The 20,599-nt window shown below is 40.8% G+C and overlaps 1 protein-coding gene across 12 annotated transcripts in view; it reads right to left on the bottom strand.

Moving 5' to 3' along the window:
• The window catches only part of ZMIZ1 (zinc finger MIZ-type containing 1), a 324,722-nt gene that overhangs the window by 154,729 nt on the left and 149,394 nt on the right, over window positions 1–20,599 (bottom strand). The window contains exon 4 of one of the 12 annotated variants that reach the window (XM_052676786.1): window positions 12,899–13,013. The exons of the other annotated variants lie outside the window; for them this stretch is intronic. The gene's annotated coding sequence lies outside the window, so the exon portion shown is untranslated. The remainder of the gene's footprint in view (window positions 1–12,898; window positions 13,014–20,599) is intronic. 12 annotated transcript variants of the gene reach the window in all.

Raw genomic sequence — 20,599 nt, 5'->3', positions numbered from 1 at the left:
AAAACAAAGACATCAGAATGTTTATGCTTAACAAGCCACCAGGTAAAATACCATATTTCTGGTTGTCACAGGATTTGTACTTTACTGGCGTCACCAATACAAACTCACTGCCATGCAGTTACACATGGAAACCAGGAGCTAAGTTGAAAAAAGCATCTTTTCCAATCAACTGATATGCATCCATACTCTAGACTGCCAGAAAGAGTGGTTTCCAAGAAAAGCCAAATGTAGCAGTGCTCAGACTCAGGGCAAGTCACATCAGGAGCTGCCTCTGGTGTTGCTGGAAATAGACTTCAGGGCTGGAAAATAGCAGAGCGATTTCAAACAGAAATTGCCTTTGTGTACTGCCACTCATGCCTACAAAATCCTGCATGTTGATTTATGGACTGCATATACAATATTACATGAATCGTGTGCCTTGCAGTTAACTGTAAGCAAAAGAGAAGCTTGCTATCAGCTACCTAAGCCGCAGCTTACTGTTGTATTTATCCAAATTGTCACATCTCCCACATGTGGAGGTCTCCCAAAGCTCATCTGCAAAAGGACAGGGCAGAACTGTTGAACTGCTTTGTGTGGCATCCAAGGGGATGACCAGGGGCAGGGCTGGGAGGCAGCCCCTGCGCTCCTACAGACAGGTCATACCATGCCTTCTGCAAACTGATCAGCTCTGCTTTCAACACAGTGGCTCGCACTGAAAAGCACGCTCTGACTCACCCTTTCCTTGGTAGCTAAGAGTATTCTCACTTCAACCCCTACACACACTTCTCATTGCTCTCTGGCACAACCAGCCCTCCCCTGCCCCATGCTGGCAGACAGCTGCTATCTTTTCAGAGCCTCCAGCTCACAACTTTCACCAGCTCAATTAATTTCTTCCCTTCTTGTAAAGAGATGCCCTCCTTCCTCCGTGACCATGGTCAGGGAACAGTTCTTTCACAAACCAAATGACCAAAACCACATAGGAGGGCTCACCTCGTACAACGACACAAATGCTTACTCCACACTCAGAAGGTCCTGCCTTGTCCCCCCCAGACTTACCCTTACCTCTCCATCAAATACATCAAAAGGGCAGCAAATCGGAAAAAAAATTCAGTGAACATACTGGGTCGAAGTCATTTATGCTACAATAAGAGTAGAACTCATTTATTCTACAATAAGAGTAGAACTCATTATCAGGAAAGCATTATTTTCTGGAAATTATTCTTTCATAGAGCTCAGTAAGAATTAAAAGATTAAACAAGGGAAGTGAAAATCATCGTACAGATCTTAAGTTTTACCAAAGCAGAGTATGTGTTTTGACACCAGCCTGTTTTGCCTGGAAAAAATATTAGCAGCACTACATTCCAGTAGCTACACCTAGTGCCGTACACCAGTCCGGATCCTCATGGGCACATTCACATCCTGAAGTATCAAAAACGTCTTTTCTGTCAATCTTGTACCGTTTTGAAAGTGGCAACAAGATCATCTTACTGGAGAATAATGATGCTTAAGATACAGAAAGGCTGGTGGGGCAGCAGAAGGGCAGCCTTGCACCCAGCTAAGTGCTGAGCGCTTATCAGGTCATGGGTGAAGTGACTTTGCTGGCTCTCATACTCACCTCTGGGGCATCGGTGCTGGAAACCACACTAAGATTCAGGCACAGCAAGTGGCTCAGGGGACAGCAGGGGATGTTGCTGATCAGGATTAAGGGCTCTGACAGAACAGCACAGAGAAGGGAATTGCACAGGGTGCTTCGTAACAAATCCCCTCTGTTCCATGCACACATTAGCCAGAGAGGTTGTATGCTGCTGCTTTATATGCTAGCTCCATCCAAGAGGATCAACAAAAAAGAAGTGTTCGCAGCACCTTCTGGTTGTTCAGCAATAAAAAGCCCCATTCTTCCGCTGTCTTTTCTGAGGTTAAGACCCAATCTCTCTTGCTCTTAAAAAAAAATGGAAAAAAAAAAGTGAATTGTTCTTTGCCTTCCTTCTTCCCTCCCCTCTAGCATGCGAGTTTATAGCCCTAGGCAGTAATTAAAGAGCCCTCATTTACATATTTATGATGTCTCAAAAATGGAGAATGTGTTTTTTTAAAGGAACAGATGTATCGACCTGTTAGGCATTTTTTTTTTAACCCTAAGTGGATGGAATCATGTTAAACCATTCCTACAGTATACTCTTCTATATTAAAAAATAATGAAATCGCATAGCAGCTAAAAAGAAATTTCACAAGCTTCTGCTACACTATGTTGGCTAAAAATTCAAGCAACGTTTGCAAACACTCTACCAGAAATTGGACTTCTGGTAACACATTTATGAAGAACAATTCAGTAGAACGTGTTCTCTGCCAGTCTTTAAAAAAAAAAAAAACACAGGCATTTCTTCACTGTTTCAAAATGCTGACATTTCAGAAAACACTACAATTTAAAAAGTAAGTATGATTTTAGTTCTGGGTTTGGATAAGTCTTGCTCAGAGGGACAGCTGGAAGCAAACAGCAGTGAAGCTGCTGTCTCTCTCCCACCTCCTTCCCCCATTTCCTGCTCTAGGACTGATACAGAAGTGCATGAGAGCTCCTGGAGAAGTTGTCACTCCTGTCCAGCTGAAGGTGGTGCAGGTAATGCAGCCCTGCCATGCCTGAACACTGGCATCTGCTTCTGACCTGAGACACATCTTGACAAATCAGGGAATATTTTAACAAATAATTTTAGCAAATCCTTTCCCCCATTAAACCATTCTGAGGTCATTACAGAAGACACTTGAAATGCCAAGAACATGCTAGTGTATCTACTAGTTAATAAATCATACGCCATTAGGCTACACAAATGCACATGTCATTGAACAACAGCTGATTTGAAACTCTTCAGGATATCACATGCTATTTTTTTTTTTTAGACTTGGAAACAAAGAGATGGACAAATAATGTGACCACTACAAAGGAGAAAAAATGGTTCCAAAACTAATTCTGTTAAAATTCTAGTGTAACAACAGAAAGGAATGGCAAAAGGAAACAAACGCATTCTCTTGGTTTTCTTCCTTCAGAGTGGTAACAGCAGAGCTCCCACAGCTGCTGTGCTGAGCAAGGAGAGCTGCTGCTGTAAGAGACAGGCAGCAGCCAGGCACCCCAGTGCTCACAAATAACACTGAGGTGCTGGGCTCCCACTTCTACAAGGGCCAGGTACATTGGCAAGGCACTACAGTTAAAAGGACCTTCTTTGGAGCCATTTGGGACTACTCAATGGAAACAGAATGAGAAAAAAAAAAAAAAGAAAAAAAGAAAAAAAAAATAGTCATAAATTGAGTAGGAGAGAGAGTAAGGAGAGCATTAAATTGTTCCCTAAGGAGGAAATGAACCACAGCAGCTTTTAAATATCTTCTTTTCCTCTCATCCAGGCCCATCCCACCCCAGAACGCAAGTTGGCTCCTACTGTTGATTCAATCAGCTAAAACTAATAATTTCCTCTGTGTCTCCAGTACGCTGAGGGTCGTAACAGAGGGCAGACGATTTTTATCTAATAAGCGACTTTGATCAAGCAACAAGGCAAGCTAGAGCGAGGGCAGCAGAGGACGGCGCTGGCTAATTAATCCAGGAAGGCGAGGGGCAGCGAGGCCGGGGCGCCGAGGCGACAGTGTCCCCGCTGCGCCAGCAGGGGGCGCTGCAAGGCTGCGGCGCCGCCCGCCCGCCCACTGGGACGGCGTCGCGGCCCCGTCTGCTGCCTCCCACGACGCGTTTCAGACACGTCCCTGCGCTCGGGGCGTGCTGCTCGCCCATAGATGTGGGGAGCTGAGACAACAGCCGCCTGATTCCACCTGGCTTGCTAATTTCTTTTTTCTTTTAAAAAAACATTAGATAGCTTTTTAGAAGTTGTTTCTTGAGCTATCAGAACAGACATAGTTTAACACTATCAATTACACATAACTGCATCAATTCTGCATCGTTCCAGATGCTACTCTCTCCTAGCAAGAAAACTGGAAGAGACAGACCTCAAACTATAAAGGTGCTATGCAGCTCTACACAGAACCACATCCATGTACCCGCATAAAAGTTTAATATTTGTCCATGACAACTGTTTTATTTCCCCTGCTAGATAGAGTGCTCGCAGGAAAGAAAAAAAAAAAGGAAAAAAAAAAATGGAGAGAGCATAAAATGTCAGGTGAAAGGCCATTTTAATCATTAAACACTTGAAAAAGGAAGTGGTTTTAATAAAGCTTTATTTACTATAAGCTGCTAAATAGCTACTGCTACTGGCTTTGAGCTATTAAGACGGGCCAGATGTGAGACAAAGCACCATTTGTTACGCTGGGTGAGGCAGAATAGCGATTTGTGCTGTGCTGCTTTCCATTGTTGCTCTACAAATGTGCAATAATCCCCAGAAGACTTTCTATCATCTTTGACTGAGCGAGGGAAGGCGCGTCCATGCGCCTGCCTGTGCAGGCTGCCAGCCGCTGGCCAGTGAGCAGGAGGGGCTGCGCTCATTTATAGGGGCTGGAGCCGGCTGTGCTGGCAGCACGGCTGTGCTGAGGACACTTTTCCATAGCTCTCTGCTCGGGAGCGTTTTTCTGTACAGAGCCTATTCTATGCGGGCACGAACAGCCAGCCGGATGCACACAAAGCAAACCCACACATGCTGCTGAAAAAAAAGGCAGCCTGACAGCTTGCATAAGCAGGCCTGCTGGCCTCTCCTGGGAAGAGCGGCGTGCGCAGGAGTTGTTCCATCATGAAGCGCATCTGCAGCCTGATTACAGCAGCAAAGGTAGCAGGGCTGGCTCGGAGCACACTGAGCGCTGCAGTATAACCTGAGCTTCAAGAAATGAAAATAAAAATGATCTCCGAGAAAGGGACTGCAGGGACATACTAACACTGCATCTCTCCTTTGGAGAATGCTTCCTTGAGCCTGGATGAGTGGAGCGCAGCCAGCTCCAGGCCTGAGGCACTGGGACCATACCCCTCCACAGACAGCATCAGGCCTGAGGGACGGCGACTGCTCCTTGCATGGCCAGCACCAGGCCTGAGGCATGAGGACCGTGTCCCTGTACGGCCAGCACCAGGGACTGTCTCCTGCTGGCTGAAATGAGAGGGTTCCCCAGGGCCAGAGGAGCAGCTGCACTGCACACAGGCCAGCGTAATTGCCCTGCTACACGCTTCTATTACAAGGTTGGTTCCCTGCACTGCATTCCGCCCAGCTCCTCGTGCCCTCAGCTCTGTCATCTTGTTATCTTTAGGGAGAGCAGAGAGGGAAAAGGACAGCTTATAACAGCAAGAGGTAATGACACAAAATTAAAGGCAGAAGTGCAGGGAAGTGTGCTCCTGGGGAGCCTGGTGCTGCCCTCAGAAGCTCTGTTCACTCCACAGACCTGTGAGAGAAAACACTGACAGCTCAACAGCAGCAGCCTCTTGCTGTGGTGCTTTATTAAATGGCCTGGTGCTTGCAGGTAAGCAATACTAATCCTCACTGGGACAGCTATAAGCAAACGAGCCATTCCCTATAAGCTTGCTGTGTCATTTTATAACACTGATCACTAAAATGCTAGAAACAAACAAACAAACACCTCATTCAGCAAGTGCGAACTCTTAAATTGAGAATCTTGCATCTCTTCCTCACCTTTTGGGCTTAGCACAGAGGAAACAAAATGAGCATAAGAACTGAAACACCTCTGCATTCTGATACATGACATGCACTTATTTACCTAAAGAAAGCATGCTTCTCTCAGAGATTTCATTGTAAGACCTGAGATGTTCGTTGAAAATTCTTTGTGTTTGCTTACAGAATGCTACCATAGGCATGAAGTATAGTGAGCATGATCTGACTTACATGCATTTTCAGGGCTGAGCACACAGAGTTGTCTAAAAAGAATGCATATGAACTGCAAACTTTTCCCTTGTCTTGCCAGACATTAATCAGCTGCAAAAAGAAGCCAGATGGTTTGGACTTACTTGTTCAAGTTACTTTTTTCAAACCTAAAAGAGGAGCTACAGAAGACAAACTAATAAATATTTACTGAAGGTCCAGAGGAAGTGGTTAACAGCCAAATCTGTAACATATGACCTCAGGAAGAGGAAAGGAGGACAGAGGGGAATGACACAAGCAGAAATATTTATAACAATTTAACAACAACTATCAGAAAGAGAAGCTGTTATTTTGTGTTTTCAGAGCTCCCACAACATCTCCCTGCAACAAATGGGGGCCAAAGCTTCTCGGGTCACCCTAAAGAAAGGCTCCTAGCAAGAAACATCTCAAGCCCGCTGTGAATTAGAAATGAGAAGAATTTGCATTCTGACACGGAATGCCCTCTTCCTTATCTGATGAAACTATGCATGTTTTGGAAGTTGTACTGCGGCATTTGAAGGAAATTGCCGATTTCTGCTTGTGATACTGCATCCTCTGGGGTAGTAGCCCCACTACTTGTTGGCTCCAAAAACAATGTAACAATCCCCATGCTCACAATCCCATGTACCAAAAATACGAATGAGGATAAATTTAAACTCCTTTTTTTTTTCTCAGTGAGATCAGCATCATGAAGAAGGCATATAATCACTTAAAGTAGTTGTTATTTTCTCTTTATAGTCTACAAATGTAAGATTTACTCTCCTTTTCTTCAGTCCTACAAGAACTGAAGAACTGCTCCCAAGACCAGTAATTTCTGTTATGTCACCAGGGAATCCACCCCTCTTGGGGAAAATCACTCAGGGAAAGAGAGGAGGAAGAAGAAAGCATTACTTCAATTAACAGAGTCTCTAGAGAACAGAGCAACCGAACTGCTGCTATGGGACATGGACTCTAATAACTTTTGAGATCTACCATTATCCCCATCTCTTCTGATGAAATTTAAGTAAAGATTTACCCAACTTCCCAGAATGGAAGCAAGATAAATTCCAGGAGGACCAGCAAAACCCATAAGGGCTAAATATAGCTGAAGAAAAAAAGGTAGAAATTAGATGGCTGCAAATTTCTGTACCCAGAGAAAGAGTAGTCACCTGCAGCAGAATTCTAATATTTTGCACTGCTTCTGGGATCTATTTATTTCAAATTATGACAAATTAGTGCTAGGGAGAGATGGGCTTTTATTAAAAATTACTTTTAATTGAACTAAAGATATCAGACATCTAGACACAACAAAACTATAGTTTTTGCAGTATTTTATCATTTTTATTTTTAGACAGCTGAGATGCCTAAGAACCAATCCATAAGAATCTTGTAGAGTCCGTAGGAAACAAACTAAAAACCAGCTTGGTTTCACTGAATTGCCCTGCAGACAAATGTCCAGTATTTCAAGTGCCTAACAATTCCTAAATGATAAAGAAACCTTGCTGACAGTCTGAGTAAAATGCTCCAGATTGGGCATGGGAACCAAACAATTGTGTATCCCTCAAGGAAAAGGTTTCTAGTACATATAATGCAAATAATGGAATTTTATGAGGAAGTCCAGACATATTTTTGACATCTCAGCTCATTTTGGAAACAGTGTAATTTAAAAAGTAGTTCCAACTGCAGCACCTTCACTCCAGCAAAGTCAACATGCAAACATGCCAACTATTTTATTATCTACAATGTCATTATTGCTTATCTTATAAGTGCCCATAATTTCAGTAAAGCTGAAATTCTCCTACATGCCCAGAGCACAAAGCACTGCAGGAGCTTCATGGAGCTAAGCCTGCTGCCCTCAGGAAAGACTTTTGCTAAAACACCAGCAATTGCCCATACTGCCCCAATGCTTTCTCACTTTCTTATCACTTGGGATGACCTTTATGTCTAGAATTTGGCCTGTGAGGAGTGCCAATGTCACACACCTACTTAATTGACAAGGAGAATTTTACACGTACCAAGCAGTAAGCTTCACTCTATCAAGAATCTTCACTAACAAACCAGTTTTCAAAACTGTGATGAATTCCATGCTAAAAGACATCATCAACCATCCACACACCTTTTGGGACAATCAGGAACTGAAGTCAGTACCAATTCTTCAGGAAGCACAGATTTCTGTTACCTCTCCCTCCCTTATGTCTCACCCTCAGGTGAGCAAACCCAAAATGGCATTTGGCAGAACACAACACAGGCACTGAGCAAGTATTTCAAAATCCTTTCAAGTGTTTCACTGTAGCAACTGTATAAATGCTAAACTGGGCTGCAGTGAAAACCCTGGTGAAGGCAAAGGCTAGGGATCAAAGGGTCCCTGCTGAGGAGAGGGGGGCACAGGCTGTGGCATTGCCAATGGGACCGGCTAGGCAGTGAGCCTCAGAATCTTTGCCAGCAATGGTCTTGAATGAAGCAAAGCATGAAGGCTTCCCTTCTTTATTACAGACATCGTAAACAGAAATGCGATTCCTAATGAATTATTTACAGTGCGGCCCACAAATTAAGATACCTAGACTGTCTTGTGTTTTTATACCACATCATTATTACAAGGTATCTGCCCAGAAGCTTTTTCCCATGCCCGCAGGGCAAAGCCAGCCCTGTGAACCAAGCTCCGAGCTCTCCACCCATCAACCGCCCAACACTTCACTTCCTCAGCTCCTTTGGCTTCTCAAGTAACACCAAGAGCTCCTGGGGGTAGATGTTATCCCCACCAAATACACACAGTGCCTGACACACAAATCACGATTCAAACCAGGGCTACAATGGCATAATTTAACATAAACAATGAGAAATGATAAAATGAAATCTGTAATGTATGTATTACTGTGAGGTAAGAAAACAGCTAATACATATTATTCTTCCTGGAAATTCTAATATACAGCCAGACTTCCAGATATAGAATTAAATTAACCTGATAAACTTACATTATACATCCAGATGACATCTAGATTAAAGTAATTTACGGCCAGATGGCATTTTCTTGCCTGCTACTCATATCTTTCTTTCCTTATTTTTTGTTTAAACGCTTATTCCAGTACAGCGCAGCATACCTAAAAAAGCTACACACTTTTATTCTCTGTTCCCAGGGGCAAAACTACGCACTCCAGGTCAACTTTGTAGTCTTCATATTTTTCTGAACCTGGCCTGATCAGATGTACTCTGGAGCTGCTTTCATTCTGATCAAACATGACGCACTGGGGACAGGCACAGAGCTGGCAGTGCCGACAGCAGAGCCTTCAGCAGGCTGAGTGCAACAGCTCCACGTGAACCACTGCGTTGTTTCCACGAGAAGGACATGGGCACCTCTCTGCAAGGTGCAGTATGGCTGGGGCTGTGCTCTGAATGCACCCTGACACACCATGTTCTCTCCCTGATGAGCTCATGGGGAGACTGTTGTTGTGACAGTTTCTAAACAATTACAGAGGTAAACTCCTTCCACTCAACTTCTCCCTTATTCTTTGCTCTTGATTTTTGCCATCCTTGAGTGGCTGCAGTTTAGCACCTTTTTTTCCATTTCATTTTCTAAGAGAAGGGATCGGGTTTGCACACAGAATTTTTTACTGCCTTCAGCAGACCTGAAAAAATTTAGGAGGATGCATGTCATCATCTAGCGATGCTGTGACTTATTTTCACTGTCAATTCCTATAAACCTACAGCTGCTGTTCAGCATCTGTAACCTCCACAACCGCTTTGTAAAGCTGAGCAACAAAATCATTGTTTTTCTGAAAAAGTAAGTGGGAAGATCCCTCACTCAAACACCTTCTGTCTGGGGAGGCAAATTACAGCTGAGGATGTCCCATCTCTTCTATCATGAGAAGCACTTCAGGCACCCTAGGGCAAGGTCTCCGGGTGAGTTGCCCAAGGTGACAGCAGAGGCAATTTTGAACCTTTGACTTAAGGACCAGGCATTGCCCTAAAACCTAATCTGTTCTTCCTTGGATATCACAAGATGAAAATCTTAAAAACATCAATTTATGTTGTCTTGTTATTTTTTCCAGCTGATGTTAGGAATAGATATTCTCTATAAATAATTAGTACAAATTTGATACCCTTCTCGTTTATTTTCTAGTCTCTCAAGCACCATTAAAGACCATAGGTTAGTTAACTGCTGCCATCTATTCAGACCAACTCTATCAGGGCAGACCTCTTAGAACACAGTCTTCATTCCCTTCCTCTTATTTTCTGTATATAGAAAGGATTAGTTTATATTAACTGTAACTTAAGTTTCTTTAGACCCCGGTATCAAAATGCAAGTGCTTTTAATATATCCCACCTGTTCTGGAGCTAAGAACTAATGGCCATCACACAGACTACGATGTCTTACACAGCTAACCAAAGGAAACCCCTTCCTGCCCTTCAGCAGCAAAATTCTGGGAAGCTCTGTGGCCAGCCCATGAAAATAAATTGCCAGCGTAAGATTTTTTTGAGTGAGCAACTTACATTGTGAAAACCAACCAAGTTGCTATTTATAAGCCCTTGATTAAATTAACACGCACGAATACATCCATATGCACACATGCGCAGACACGGTGGACTGTGGGAGAAAGGATCTATATATATATGAAAGCATGTAAACACTTTCTTGCAAGGTTGAACAACAAACCCTACATGTTACAGTACACAGGAGAGAAGTTTGCACAAGTGATATTTAGCAGATTTGTTTCGGAAACAGGGATTTTATTCTGCAATTTCATACATCTACATTCAGAATGTGCCTACATTTGACCTAGATTTTCCTGAATCACTCAAGGTATGAATAGAATGCACTAAACTACAAAGAGAAAATAATGAGCAATTTGATCCATTTCCTATGATATGGCCACGTCCCTAGTTGTGAGAAATTGAATGTTTAAATTAGCTCAAAACATTATTTTAACAAAACCCACTAGGTAACTGACCAAGTGCTCCTGCACTGAGCACAACAGCACCCTTAGCATGGCCAACTCTGCCCTTCAAGCAGCACAAAGATGGGGCACAGAAGGGAGAGGGCCTCTCATTGGCAAGCAAAATATCAAAGTTGGAAGGTCACATAAACTGCCAGACATGGAGACGAGATCTGTCAAAAAGACAAAGTACCTAACAATTTTAACCTATTGGCTAGAGCTGTCCATGTCAGCATAATGTTAACATATATTATTACCTCAGCACAAAAACATCTGTCTGGATAGAAGTGAACAGCAGCAAAACTACTGCCTTTAACTCCTGTTTAGACAGGAACCTCTTCTAATAGAGGCTGAAGGAAATATTAGTTTGCTGCTTTTTTCCACCTGACCCCAACATATTATTTCTACATGCGAGATGGAAAACATTAACATGTTAAAAACATACCTGGTTATTCCTCTACAGTTGCCCAATTTATGGAAGCATCTGACACAAGCTTCTCTACGTTTACACAGCAATGGATTTTCATTTTATTTTTAATCAAAAGGTATTCTGAACAGTCACGTAGGTATTTAAAACAGAAAGATGAACATTTGACAGACAGAAAATTCCCTTTTGATATTTAAAATAATTTCCACTTTTTCCAACCGCTACAACTCAATTGTCATTATGCAATTGTTAACTAGATGTTAATTACTCTTTATTTTTAACTAATACTATCTAACACTTTTACTTATATTGTGACCCTTACCACTTTTCCAGGCCACATAGTTTTTATCACCCCAAAGTTCTGCTACTTCGCCACTTGTTGCTTTTGCCACTTCTCCCCTGGCCTTATTTGGATCTGCATTGGAGAGAAGGCCTTTGGGAGGCCTGAGAGCATTCACTAAATTGTTAGGGGGGACTCCTCCGTCAGAGAGAGCATTCAGCTAAGCTCTGGGGGTACTTTCAGGGAATCCCAGTATTATCCCCTGGAGCTTATGCATGAAATGTGACATTTGAGATTAGTGAAGAAACATCTGCTCATACTGCCCAGAACAGAATGTCCAAGAACACACTAAACATCATTTTGAGACACCTCCCATACAGCCTCATTTTCTTTCTGAGCCACCAAAGCCAAATGATTACAAAAGAGAGCTGTTTCTCACTCATATATTGACCCAGTAAATGATACATGAAACTCAAATGACAAAATTCTCTGCAACGTCCATTTGCTTAGACCCCATTTTGTAGAGCATACTCTACTTCCAGGTTTTCTTTATCTTGTAGAGTAACTCAGGATACTCACTTTTACCCACCAGTTTTCTTAGAGATTAGCCTGTTGAGTAGCTGACGAATGGAGAAAAACAAAGTAAGCAAATAAAAAACAAATTTTTCTGGAGTAATAATTTCTTTTCTCCAAATCTTTGGACTAGATAATCCCCAGATGTCCCTTCCAACCCCTATGATTCTGTAATACCCTACTGAATTTCTTCTAAGCAGCCAATAAGCTGAATACACCCACCAATAGGTCAAGCAAACCAAGGGTACTATGCTAAGCTCCAAATACTAACAAACCACAACCAGGACAGTTTAAAGCTAAACAACTGCTCAGTTTTAAATATGTCATCTAAGAAAAGAATGAATGAGTTAGGCTTTTAAGTTTGTTTTTTCTTCAGGGAAAAGAAATAGCAAAGGTATTTAAAATTAAACAGGACATTCACAATTAATCTGGTTTTTAATTAACTTACTCTGCTGCTGTAAGTGATTCTGCATTTACTCTCATTCTTTTGAAAATTCCAAAGTGCTACTTCTGACCTGTGATTTACTGTTGCCGTACATCTTTATAAGCAGTACTTTAGTTTAAGTGGCAGTTGCATATTAATTACTAAGTTAATTATGTGCTATGTAATCATGCTGTAATTCATTAGTTTACTCCGCAGTGCAAAAGGAAAACGCTAAATGGAAGACCTGATGCAGGGTATTTTAGTAATTTACATTTTCACATCAAATATTCAAAATATTAACCAGAAAACATTGTCTGCATTTAAGAGTGCCTACAAAAATGCTGAGCGTGGTTCTAACAATTATCCATAAACTTTTCTTGCTTAAAAGGGTAGTATAAACTGTAGCAGGTTAAAATATTTTTTATAAAATCAAGCATGCATTCTACTGTTCCTCAGACCAGGCCAAATACCAGAAACACTGACCCATTTCAAGTATCCCGATCTGATAATTCTTTGACACGGCCCTTTCTCAAAGAGCAACAGGTGTTCTCTGCTTTCTGAAACTGGGTTCCTTAAAGATTTTCCAGCCTGAAGCCACCTAGTAAAACAAGCCACAAACAAAGACATAGGCTTCAGGTTTTTATGATTCTTAATTACTGACACTTTGCATAAAGCACCTATAATTGGATAATTTACTACTGGTTTCTGTCCAAAAATTTACAGGAACGTGCGTGCAATTCCTGTTTGCACAGGTCTCAAAATAAGTCTGTTACTGCAGATCTGTGTTTCCCAACAGAAGTATCGAGCACAAATGTAAATATTTAAGATAATGATTTTTGGTGAAAAATGAACTAGACACAATACCATAAAGCTGCCTCCCTGTCCCATGTTTAATTATCCCTGGAACCATCCAGCTTTCTCTGATCAATGGAAATACAAAACGTAATTTTTACAAAGGTGATCTTAGTCATGAAGAATTGCTTTTCAGCTTTCAAGCTCCCCCTCACAAAGTAATTCCAACATTTACTGTTCTTCATCAAGAACTGACATTTTTTCAACTCTGGTTATTCACAAGTTCTGGTCTTCTTTTTGTTTTCCCTTCCATTAGCTATCACCGTGATGCAAAATAATGCTCTTTGTGTGGCATTTAGCAGTCAACATTTCCTAAAGCCAACACCATAAAAACCCACAATAAAAAAATGCAATTAAAAAAAAAAAAAAACAACAACCTTAAAATTACAGATAGAAATGTTACTATGCAAAGGGTCTGCATTATGTCAGTGAACGCTGGTTCCAAGCTATCTTACAAAAGGCTACTTTAATATTGGTATCTGCAAAATGAAGACATGCCTTGAATAGAGTTGTTAACCATGTTTTGACTGCACAATCTTATATCAGGACAGAGACTGCATCAAAAAGCCATGAGTTTGTAGTGCTCCTCAAATTGCCTTGGGTTGTGGAAGTAATTTGGGAAAAACAGAGAATATGTATTTGGTGTGAGTATTATGACAGTCAGATTACTAAAAGCATTTCACTCCTTACAGTCTTAAAGCTTTGTTGATAAAACACAACGGACCTTAAAATATAAATGCAATGCACACTGAGTAATCAAAGTTCCAGGGAAAAATTGAATTAATGATATGGTACAACTGAAAATTTTAAAATACCCAAACGGTGTAACTGCTTCATGCTAATGCAGTTTAAGCACTATATATAATGATGCAAGGTTTGAGCGTGTTACTTAAAACCTTTTAGAACTGCAATTAAAGAAAATGGACATGCAACAGTGTTTTGTTTTGTTTTGTTTTGTTTTCCCAAAACCAAACTGGAAATGTACGCAAAAATCTTTACCAGCTCCATAGACACAGCTATAAATAAACAGTTCTCTTTCCTCGAGCATCCTGGTCATGGATTTTGCATTGAGAAATGTAGTTAGAAATTAATTTCAGGCTCTACTAGAAAAAGGAAACAATAAATATTTTGAACAATATAAAAGGAAAAAGACAAATCAGTGCAGAAAGTAGTTTTACTTTTAAGGTTATATACATGTACTGCAACAGCTAAGAAAAATGAAAGCATTTGCTCCTCCTTCAGAAACAGCCAGAAGACATTTACCTTTCTATGTAAGGGTAGGGTTTGTTGAGCTGTGTAATTAATTTAAGTCTAGAGGGACTAGGTTGTAGATCATACGGATTTACTATCATCTTTGGCTGCTTCTATTTTGGAACAGGTATCTCATCCATGTAATGTTGTGGAATAGATCTCTATTTATTTTATCGTTTTATAGAATCCCAAAGCACCTATTAAAAACATATGAGGATATATCCAAATTCTACAACAATTAAAATAAAATTCAAATCTCAAATTCTCCTTGGCAATTTTGTCCAGAGTAGAAAGCACTAATCTTCCATTTCTGTATGGTGGCATAAAACACATATTTTAAGTACAAGGAAAGCTTTTTAAAATATATTATGAGAATTAATTTCATTTTAACAGAGTTTGTTTGATACATCCTTTTAGGTTCAGATTTTTGCAAAGAAAAAAAGCAACACTAAAAACACCACACCATACAAGAAATTCTTGGTTTGGTTAGTGATTTTTCTCCTGCAATAGCAAAAGGACCTAAAAAGACTATTTAACAGAGGGGCTTTCATCCAGCTGATCATCCATGTTCCTTCAGGAGACAGTGGAGAAATGTACTTCCAGAGAGCAATCTGTCCCTTGCTACGACAGACGTCAAAAACAGGTGGGACAAACTGTTCTCTGGGGATACTTATTTCTGTCCATTGATTACAGAGCAAGCCTAGGTCAGCTCCTAACAAACCGGAGTCTTCACTGACTTGGAAGAAGACGGACTCTTTACAGTACATCATTTTTTAAAACAAAGCTTTGTTTCCTTGGTGCTTTTGTAAAATGTATGTTAATGGTATAAAGCACATTACCTTTAATCCTACCCAAATTAAAGTCACATTAACAAACAAACAAACAAACAAAAAAGTGTCCTTAAATTCCTGATATTCCTTGATTGCTCATTATAAAAAAAAAAGTAATGTAGCTTTTTTAATACAAGACCCACATATTGTCAACTGTAGGTAAATGTTATTGTTAATTCTACTTTCTCCTTAGTAAAATGTAAGTACTCATTTCCAAGAATAACTGAAAATAAGCACGTTGAGGAAATCTTTACAAGGCTTGAGTTTTGTAAGACACGTATTTTACGCAATATATCCAGGGATTTATGTAATCCTCTCTCTACGCTCACATACAAACATGCACACGAACATAGCTTTCATACATAAGAGAATAGGAGGTATTTATCATTAATTTGGAGCCACGGGACCTAAGTTGCAGCATTCAACTCCACCATTCCTCCCATGTAAGTCTAGGCAACCCTTACCAGTCTTCCTACATACTTGGTTAGTAGCAGCAAAACAGGGATAACGTTCTTTCCTGGGGTGTTATACACAAATATTACGAACTGATCCAATCACACAGGTAACATAAAGATATCTATATGATATATCGTGATACTTGTGTTCTCTTTAAACACATATCACTTAGGCAAACACAAAGCCAAATCACGAAAGTTCAGTTACATGGATAGCCTGAAAGAAAACAAGCCTACAAGTCCAGAACCTTTAATTGTTAAAAAAAATTACAGGAGTCCGCCATTACTTAGGCTCTCTGTCCTTATCAGAGAGTTTATTCTAGTGCAAATTTTTAAAGAGCACACAAAGAACATTTCACTGGGCAAGACCATTAGCACATTCCTCTTGGCTCTGGTATAGCCTTAATAGGAGAGTGCTGCTGATTTACAACTTTGAAAGAAAACAGAATTGCAAATCTCTCCCACGCATCTTCCTTATCACCCTTCCAGGGACACGCAGGCATGTAATGAATTCCCGGGAACAGACAGGCCGCCACCTCTGCTCACCTCTCCGAGCACAATGCCTGTGCCCCTAATTTGCTGCCGGATGGTTGCCTGGCCGGCCTCCTGCTTTCTGCTCAGCGGATCACAGCCTGCACAGAGGCAGCCTGTCATACACCAACTGCTGGTTACAAAGCAGTCTGCAGCTCTGTACTGATTACCAACCACTGGGCAATCAAGATGATGCACTGTTTTGCCTAATTATTGACATCTGGGTGAGCCATGTTATTAAACAAAAAAGGCTTCATTGTTTAGCAGATCCTAGCAAGTCTGAAATCTCAAAATTTGCTCCCAAAGAGTCATGTATCCATGAACAGCATTCAAAACCCACTGTTACTCCTCGATCACAACCTTAAGACAAGTGCAAAGCTGGGTCTGCTCTTTTCAGAATTCAGCAGGTTGGTTCTTGCTTTACACTAAACTCCTCACCCAACATTATTTCTACCCATTAACAACAACTCTGGCTTACTGCTGTGGTCACTCAGCTGAGCGCAACCACTGGGAAGGAAATGGGAAGGCCAAGTCCTTGCTCAGTGCAGCGTAACAGCTCAGACAGCACGTGGTATGAGTAGTCAGCAAAGAATTCCTCACCACTTCCCTTATAGACATCTAGGGATAAATAGAGTTTGTAACCCCAGTCAGATCTCAATTTTTGGAAGTACAATGAATCATGAAGTACTTTATCCAAGCCCACCAGAACAGAACTTACACTTACAATGGCAGTCCCTCAAGGTTCAACTCTCTTCCTCCCAGAAAAGCACTCTTAAGACTTCCCTCCTTGGTGCACAGGTCTCTTCTCAAGGCCCACTGGTCTCCTCACTCCTGGTAGATCTCAGGGCCCCTCAGTAAATGTGACCCAGCTCCAGCATGGATAAAAAAGATCATCAGAGAGTTCTTTAATGTTAAAACCAGGAGTGCCCTCTAGTGAGACTGCAAAGAGCACATGTATTGCTAGCACAGCATCTAGCTAGCATCCTTTTGGCTCCATAGGTGGTCTGCTCTGCTGGCGCACGTGGTCCTCAGGATGCACCATGTAGTATGGGTTGGTGAGAGCAGGCTGCAGGGATTGTGCAGCAGCAGCTACAGCCAGCACGTCGTGTACACAGCACAGACCCATGCAGGGGCTACTTGCTCAGTAGCGGGAATGCCTCAGCTCAGGCTCAGGCTCTGGCAAAGCATTAGTTAACATGAGAAAGAGCTTAAACACAGACATCAAACAAACTCATATAACAGTATTTGCCCTCTTATTACGTGCTTTTAAATGCTCACCTCTCATCTTTCAACCTACTTTATTCTGTTGTCCATATTTATAAGACTGAAACTACTAAACCTGGAAATGAAAACTAAATGAGCAGATCCAGACACCACCTAAGCAGATAAATGCGGCGCGCATGATCAGATAGGTAGATTGAGAAATCCCATGTCCTGTTGTTGCAGACAGAAATAAAACTGCTGATCCATCAGTTACAAACTTAAAGCAATTGTGAACCTTGCAGTGTCTGGTAGCAGTGCTTGCAGCGTAAGCCTCAGGGTATGTTCTGTAACTTATCATGGACCTTTTTTTGACAGCTCATGCTGCCAGTTCTTTGTAGGTCAACTAACCTGCATATCCATATTTGATAGTTAAATCTAAATAGAAACATATCCTTACTGTAGGAGTCATGGACTAGTAACTTTTTTTTTTGTTAACCTGAGATTTTCAAGAATTGGAAAAACAGTCTTCTGGGCCTTCAAAAATACGCAGAATTCTAAGAACACTAAAGGAATAGAGCAAATTACGTATTAAAGAACACAGATAGTGAAAATAGCATCAGAGTGTTGGATGCTTAGCACACTAAATTTAAAGAGACCAACAGGTAAGAGAACAGGGCTGAAGCTGTCCTATTGCAATGCAGCTTAGCAAATCAGAGAGCGCACAAAAAAAAGAGAATGCAGACTTAGAGTTGGCTGCTTTATAGTAAAAATCATCTCTCAGGAAATGGCTCAGTAATTATGGAAATAAAAATAGTAAAGCTTTTCTCTTGTACTAGGACAGCAAGAGTGTGAAGAGTCCATAAAACAGTGTGTGCATGTGTGCGCAGCTGTGTTCTACAGCAGGAAAATTCAAAATTGTTCCTAAGACAGGATCCTGGAGTGTATTTTCATTAATAGTTTTCGTTAACATAAGACACTCGTATAAGCAAGATGATGCTTGCATAAAGAGTTATCAATATTAATTATAATACTTAACAAAAGAAAGAACAGATGAAGGAAAAATGTTTCTTTTGCATATTTGTAAAGTGTTTGACTTGACACCCATCCTAGGTGAGGTATCACAACTAAACCTAAATTTGATGGCTTATATTCTTAATAGGATACAGTGGCCTTCACCTTTTTAGGTTGAGAGTTCAAATGCAAGCCCAATCAGTGGTGTCCAAATGTTGTCACCATCTGCCTGCTTAGTGACCTAGATGAGAAGAGAAAGGTTGTTTGGCTCAGTCCCTTTGTTAACAGGCAGGTGTCTCCAAGACAGAAACAACCATCGCGAGTGTCACTAACTGGAACTTGAGTCAGAGAGGTCAAGAACTGAATAGGCATAAAAACTGAATTAATAGATTGAGAGTCCCTCTAGATAAGGGTCAAGGCAGCTGTGTGCTTGCTGTCTAGATAAAGAGCATTTCAGTCTGCAGTCAAATGCCTATCATTGAACCAAATTAATTTTTAAATGGAAACAAAATTTAATAAAAAGATTTCCAATTTGATTTAAATTTAGCTATTAGCCAGGTTCCCATTTTCTTAGCATCAGCAGGAGATGCACAGCAGTGCATACACATCTGGGGCTTATCCAACTGCACTGCTAAATACAGCAGCCTCCCTCCTCCCTCGCAGTCAGAGGTGTTTGGTTCAACCAGCTGGAACAGCAGAGGACAGAGCAGGCACGGCCACAGCCACACCATGGCTGTTACTCACAGTGCAAATGGCCTTCAAGCAGGGGCCACAAAAAGTCACTGATGCACCTGCGCTCTTCAATGTTGAGAGTAAAAGCTGGAACAGTGCACAGGTTTTTACTGATACTATCATAAAGGAAAAGTAATACTTTTCATTTCTTTTCTTTTTTTCCTTTTCCTCTTCTCTTAATTTTCCTTTCAGAATTTGGCATTTGCAGACAAAGTGTTGGTAGGGCTATCTTAGCTAAATCTTCCATGTTGATATTCTTAGCTTATTCCACTGACTGTTTTTAATTCCTTCGTGCATACTTGAAAAGTTGAAGGAACTGTCCACTTGTATTTCTAGCAGTATTACAAAATGTTAAGACTTCACAGGCATAGACCAAAATATTTTTCTTTCCACTACTTTTTTTTTTTTTTTTTTTGACACTGAAATGAGATAATTACTTTGTTTTGATTCTCAAACTGTTGTGCTGGAGTCAACAGCTTAGCAGGAAGACATCAGATGCCTAAAGAAGATAGCTGGAAGCATCAGCTTTGAAGAATTCTAGACAGATAGTAACTTCGTTTTTCCTGCCAGCGGAGTTAAACTGGGCTCTATGCACTTCAGTGCATGTATGCACATACGTATCTTTGGGAACATTAACATGAATATGAGTTTCTTTCAAAGCAGAGGAGCTTACTCAGACTTGCCCAACAATTCCCCTATTACAACTGTCATGAAGCTGTGCTTTACGCAAATCAGATATTTCTCCTTGTCAGAGGATACAACAGCAGCTTGCAACACCACTTTGGGAAACATGAGAATGCTCTCTTCTACCCTGCAACTCCCAGTGTTTCTCACTGCTATCTTACTTGGAGCATGCTTTTGGATGCTTGCCATAAATCATAAATATGGATATTATTTCATATGAATATTTAAACAAAAAAGCCAAACAAAAAATCACAAAGTTGATTTAAAGAAAAAAATAAAGCAATAAAAGGATGTAGGAACTGATTTTTTTGTTAGCTTCTTCACAAAGTCACAGCTTACATAATTCTCACCTCAACCTGATACACACCCATCTATGAGGCACGTAAACTATATTTTCTTAAATAGAAAGAAAACAAATTTCACTCCTAATGTTTTTTTTTCATCACACTTGAAGGCAGTAGCGTAATTCTTGACTAAAAATTTTCTTCATAGCATGCATATATATAAAAGTGCATCAGGGAGGTGATGGTATAGGTCAAAATACTAAGCCAGAAGAGGTCTCAGTAAATTTGAAAATTATTTTAGATAGGTAGCTTTTATCTCTGGTTATGATTTACATTCCAAAGAAGACAGAG

The sequence above is a fragment of the Tympanuchus pallidicinctus genome, unplaced genomic scaffold (genome assembly GCF_026119805.1).
Source record: "Tympanuchus pallidicinctus isolate F22 unplaced genomic scaffold, pur_lepc_1.0 scaffold16, whole genome shotgun sequence".
Taxonomy (NCBI): Eukaryota; Metazoa; Chordata; class Aves; order Galliformes; family Phasianidae; genus Tympanuchus; species Tympanuchus pallidicinctus.
The sequence above is the reverse complement of the archived record's forward strand: the minus strand, read 5'-3'. Positions and strand labels throughout refer to the sequence as shown.